Below are 6,000 nucleotides of genomic sequence, written 5' to 3'. Positions count from 1 at the left end.
GAGCCAAAATTTTATTCAACAAATTAATAAGAGAACCTTTTGATTTTATTAAATAAAAATTAACTAGCGATGTGCCAGTCAAAAATTTACTTAATAAAATTAGCTTTGAGTTTTTTTCTAGGACTAAGCTCAAAATTTTTCTTAGCTCTTTATTTATTTTTTTATATATACCCACCACTTTTTTTTTAGCTCACAACCCATGGATCCAATTTTTCCCTCAACTCGCAAAGATCCTGAAAATTAAAATAATGTGGTATTTTAATTCTCAGAGACCTACTCACAATTATTTTTCTCTCACATTTTCACTCACCCATTATAATAGACCCATCAACTCTCTTACTCATAAATGATAAATCTAGTCTCAAAAATTCCCTATCCAAACATAATGCACCCATAGCATTTCTTTCAAATGGGTTTAATCTCACAACTCTCACTTTCATAAGCCCATTAACCCTTCAAATATATTAAGCCATCTCATAATCTTACTAACCAAATATATTGGGCCCATTAATTCTCTCAAATAGAATGGACCCAATCTCAATTCTTTTAACCCAAAATCTAATGGATCAATCTCAAATCTCTCTCACCCAAACAAGCCCATTAGCTCTCTTGCCCATTCACATCCAAATTCATATAAATGCCCAAACCATCAAAAAACTCCTAACCTTCTCACTCTCTCTTTGAAATGATCTCTCTCTCTCTCTCTCTTTCTCTCTCTCTCTTAATCTCTTGCACACACTCTCACTCTCTCAACTTATCTCTCTTTCTCACTCTCTCAATCACAATTTTCTCTCAATTCTCACGCACAAAACCCTAATTTTCTCTCATTTTTTTCCCAAACTCTCTCACTTGAACTTTCACCCATTCGAAAATCTCACAAACCTACCCCATTAATCAACCAAATTTGGCAACACAAAGGGGAGGAAGAGCCTCCATTGCATCGACAAGGAGTAAAAAGGAGGGAAAGTGGCATGGCAAGGAGGGAAGAGAAAGGTGACAGCGTGGCAAAGAGGAGGCTCATCAATGGGGGAAAAGGGAAGAAGAAGAAAAAGAAAAAGAAAGGAAAAAGAGAAAGAAAGAAATAAAGAAGAGGAAAGGAAAAGAGAAGAAGAAGAGAAAAGGTATGTGTTCTTTGTGATTCTCCATGATTTTTCTTATATTAGAATTTTTCAGGCACAAACTATTGGTTAATTTGATGAGAATGGTATGAAATTGCATCATTATGAGTATTAAAAAAAATTATGGGTAATGAAGTTTTGATGAAATTGCATAAATTTTTAGAGTATCAGAATTTTTGGGTAACAAACAGAATTGATGAGACTAACAAATATGGTATCAAGATTTTTCAGGTAGTAAAAAACTGATAGAAACTGACAATGTTGGGTATTAGAATTTTTTGGGTTACGAATTTGATGGGAATAAGGAAATTTGAGTTTCAGAAAACTTTCAAGTAACGCACCTTTGAATAAAATTAATGAATTTGGAGTATCAAAACTTTTTGAGTAACGTGCTTTTGATAAAACTAATATTGTACTATATGATTCTTATTTGTACCATGTAATTGATAGATGATACTTGTGAATTCAGCTTTTATGAATTTTTTAGACCTTTGATTATTGCACAAATATTCATCACATGTTGAATTGTACTGTGTGACCCAAAAACTTACAAATCTTGAACAACATCTTGATTATTTGTGACTTGTGGACTTGAATGTGACCCTTTGCAGTGTTTGAGAAAATTTTGGCATAGCCATCTGTATGAAAAGATGCTACCAAAATTTCTATAGCATCCAATACAACTTACAACACGAGTTTTTCTTGCTCATTGCAAACTAATATCCACAGCGTAAACTGATACTTTATTGCCTTTTAAGAAATTCTTGACCAAAATTGCTTATGGTACTAATGTCGATTTTACTACTTTCCCAATATAGACAAACTGTAAAAACATTCTTACATAATTATACCAACTTGACTTTCACTTCACACACCATACTGTCCTTTATTATTTCCCAACTTGTCTTCCACTACATCTTAGACGAATCCATCACCAAATTTGCAAAAATACTTAAATTGATCTAGCGAGGCAATCTTATGGAATACATACCCAATGCTAAAAATTTAAACCTCAAGCCACACTGCAATTCAACTTAGATACCCAATCCCACTTCCAGTCATCCAACTTCAACACATAAAGCATAAACTTATTTCACGCAGAACTCACTTTTGTTGTAATTGAACTTGCTCAGCAAAATTGATCTAGCATAGCGAAAATCCTTGAAACAATGAGACTTTAGGTCAATGAGAGATACCTTTCAAGCTCCATTATTGACTATGCTTAACTTTTACAGCTAGAATTGGGTTGACATTCCACTAGTACCCTTGATAGACTTCTCTCCTATGGATAGGCCTTCATCCATCAAACCAAGTAAGTATTATTATCCATTTTGAACATACCATTTGCTAGACTTCCTTCATTGAGTTGACTTTCCATAAATTTTTAGGTCTTTTCAACATAACCGTGGGAATGTTGACATTACCCACTACCACAGCTATCACTCCAGGTACCTCCTCCAACTTTTTTATTTACAGTGAACTTTTTGTGACTTGACTTTGCTTTCAGTGATTCCTTTGTTTGCTTTTGTGCGATTTGCTCCGGTTGGGAAAACTTCTTTATTTTTTCAAGTATGACACTGATGTGGTATCCACAAGTATATAAGCCGTATCAAGCAATAAAGTGATAAGTAAAGTATCATTCCCATGAGGATTTGCATTTGAATACCAAACTAGGAATAAAGAGATTATTTAGGCTAATGATAATGAAAATGAAGTGTAAATATGAATAAAAATGGTAAAATTAATAAATCTAAGCAAAGTAAGCAAATAAGCTCTTAAACTAGATGAAATTAAACTAAAATAACAATGGATAATTAAAATCAAAGACTAATTAATGATGAAAGTGATTCCAAAGTTAGGGTTTATGCATAAATTAATTGGGATTTATCCTGGTTCATCCAATTTTAAAAGAAAATACAGTTTGAAAGTGATTAATTTTAAAATTATTTAATATCTTTTTCAAGCAAACCAAAGAATATTTTAAGAAAACCAAACCTACTTTCGTATGCTACTTGATTCACTTAAAACCCATTAAGTTTTATAATCAATCAATGAATCCTCTTAAAACCCTAGTTTATTTCTAAATCTAGGTATTTTTAAGTTTAAATCCTTAATTACTTATCAATGATTTTCACATTTTGTTTCTTCAATCAAAGATTAAGCACTAGACCCAACAGGATTCAACATTGGGTAAGTCATAAGGCACACAAGAAAAAGAATCAAAACTCATATTTATATAAAATCTAGAATAAATCAATCCAAATCCATAAATTAATCTAAAACATAGTTACCAACTCTAAAATCTAAAATTTCTACTCATTCATGCTAATATTTACAAGAGAAAATGGTGAAGAAGAAGAAAGTAACATGAAAATAGATAAAAAATATAAAAACCCAAGTGAAAGAAATCAAAATCTATAAACTCTATAGCTTCCAAATGTCTCCAATAGCCACCAATGCCTTGAAAATTAATGCCCCCCTTCTTTCTTTTTCTTTCTTGTGTTTTTCTCTCTTTTTCTTCTTAGGGTAAAAACTAGAAAAGATCCTTTTATATGGTCTCCAAAGTTGCCCTCAAATTGATCAAAAAGGGATAAGGACAATTGAGTGTCGAGGAAATAAGGTGTAAAATTCCAAGTTAGCATGCCTTTTCATGCTTTTGAGATAACCTCTAATAGATTTGCTTATCCTAAGCAATATCTCAAGCAAGGATCCAGGTGCTACACTACCTAGCCATCACTATCAAAATGGAATATGGCATTAAACTCATCCATGTTCAATGCCCGATCCACTCCTAAAAGTCGAAATTGGATCCTTCCCCTGTCAGCCCTATCCATGGCCCATAAGTTGGCCTAGAAACTCCCTAGGAACTCCAAGGTTAGGTCTTAATAGGTAGGGAATGGAGTGGTGTGAAGTGTTCCCATCCTATGTTGTACAAGTATGTGTCCACTTATGCCCTTAACCTCAGTTGTTCCAAAAGCCCATCATCAAGGGTTGGGGTGATCTTGCGCATCGATAGTTGGAGGGTAAGAGCCTTTTGGTGTGCATCTTTGAATGGCCAAGCCAATTCAAAGTCTTGGCATAGTGGTGCTCTTGGTAGTGCTTACGATTATGGTTATGGTTAGGGTTGTGGTTGAGGTTCCTCCTCCCTATGCATTTATCTTATTCTTGGGCACGATGGAGGAGATGGAGAGTCATTTCTTGCACAGAAGGATAAGGGGCAATGTGCCGCTCTCTTTGCTAGAGCCATTAGGTGCGGAATTTTCTTTCCTAATTTTAAAGGTTTGGAAGAGGGATTTGAGAGGGAGAGGGATTTGAGAGAATTTTGGGGGAGAAAGAGAAGTGTGTTTGTGATGTTTGGGAAGAGTTTTGGTGTTTAAATAGGGGTTTGGGGTCAGTTGGGGGTTGTGACATAATTTTTCTCATGAAACAGTGCAAGTTTAAATTGGGCCTGCGATATTTTACATGGGGCCATGTAACATTACATGAGTCACCCCACGTAACTATCTATCCCTTTCATATTTTTTCCTTTTTTCTCAATTAATTACATGGGCTATGTAATGTTGCATGGGTCACCCCGTATAACTTCTTAGACCCTTATTTTAAACTTGCCCTTCCACCTTATGATTACACAGGAAGTGCATGCTTGCACGGGGTACCCTGTGTAATATTCTATAGTACTTTTCCCTTTAATTTCTTAAGTTTTCTAGGTTACACGGGGCATACTTTGATGCATGGGGTGCCCCCCATGTAGCTTTTTAGACTTTGTATTTTCAAGTTTCCTCGATCTTCCTAGTTGTGTTAGGTTGTGTTTTACTACCTAGCTACTAAAAACTCTATAAAATAGCACTTAGGATGCACAGTGATACCTATTTAATTTCCATCCTTATGCTAATTCAATTCTAAGTATGTTAATGTAGCATAGAATTAGCAAGTAAAGAGACTTCCCTGATTAAAATTCACTTCTCTTGCATTATTTTATTCTGTTGTTCCAATCTGTCCTTCTTTGAGATTCTTGTTGCTCCTCTCTTCACCTGATATAATTCAAGTTAAGAGTTTGGTTAAGGGTGTGTAGTAAAAGAAAAGAAAAGAAATGCAAAAGTAAAGGAAAAGAAATTAAAGCTTTTAAAACTTGGGTTGCCTCCCAAGGAGCGCTTGTTTATAGTCTTTAGCTTGACGGTACTGTTGGTCTATTGAGAGGTGGGTGGATTAGCAAAGGAGTGTATAGCTCCTTTCTCAATAGGTTCTTCAGAGAAGTATGGCTTTAAGCACTAACCATTTACTTTAAATGCTCCTGATGTCTCACTATATAACTTTACTACTCTATGAGGGAAGACTTGTAGGACTTTGAAAGGTCTAGACCATCTAGAACTGAACTTTCCTAGGAATAGCTTCAATCTAAAGTTGAATAGCAAGACAATGTCTTCTTCCATTATCTCTCTTCTTGTAATATGCTTATCATGCCAGTTTTTTATCCTTTCCTTATAGATCCTTGCATTTTCATAGGCATCTTGCATAATTTCTTCCAATTCATTGAGCTATAAAAGTCTCTTTTCTCCCCAGCACTCTTTAAGTCTAAATTCAATGTTTTTATTACCTAGCAAGCCTTGTTTCAAGCTCGACGGAGAGGTGGCATGATTTCCTAAAGACTAAGCTAAAGGGGTAGTTCCAATAGGTGTTTTAAATGTTGTAGAGTAGGCCCATGGTGCATTATTAAGTTTCAAGGACCAATCTTTCCTTAAACAATTCACTGTTTTCTCAAGAATTCTCTTTAGCTCCCTATTTGAAATCTCCACTTACCTGCTTGTTTGTGGGTATTATGGTGTTGTTACTTTATGAGTCACTCCTTATTTATTGAGAAGTGCTTTAAATTGGTTATTGTAGA

The 6,000-nt window shown here is 34.7% G+C and overlaps 1 long non-coding RNA gene across 1 annotated transcript in view; it reads left to right on the top strand.

Moving 5' to 3' along the window:
• The first annotated feature begins 326 nt into the window (after positions 1-326).
• Positions 327-6,000, top strand: part of LOC110665239 (uncharacterized) — a 32,264-nt gene continuing 26,590 nt past the window's right edge. Inside the window, exons 1-3 of the long non-coding RNA XR_002496849.2 lie at positions 327-1,121; positions 2,354-2,430; positions 2,507-2,566. This is a non-coding gene — a long non-coding RNA (uncharacterized LOC110665239). The remainder of the gene's footprint in view (positions 1,122-2,353; positions 2,431-2,506; positions 2,567-6,000) is intronic.

This window comes from Hevea brasiliensis, chromosome 14, assembly GCF_030052815.1.
Source record: "Hevea brasiliensis isolate MT/VB/25A 57/8 chromosome 14, ASM3005281v1, whole genome shotgun sequence".
NCBI lineage: Eukaryota > Viridiplantae > Streptophyta > Magnoliopsida > Malpighiales > Euphorbiaceae > Hevea > Hevea brasiliensis.
The sequence above is the reverse complement of the archived record's forward strand: the minus strand, read 5'-3'. Positions and strand labels throughout refer to the sequence as shown.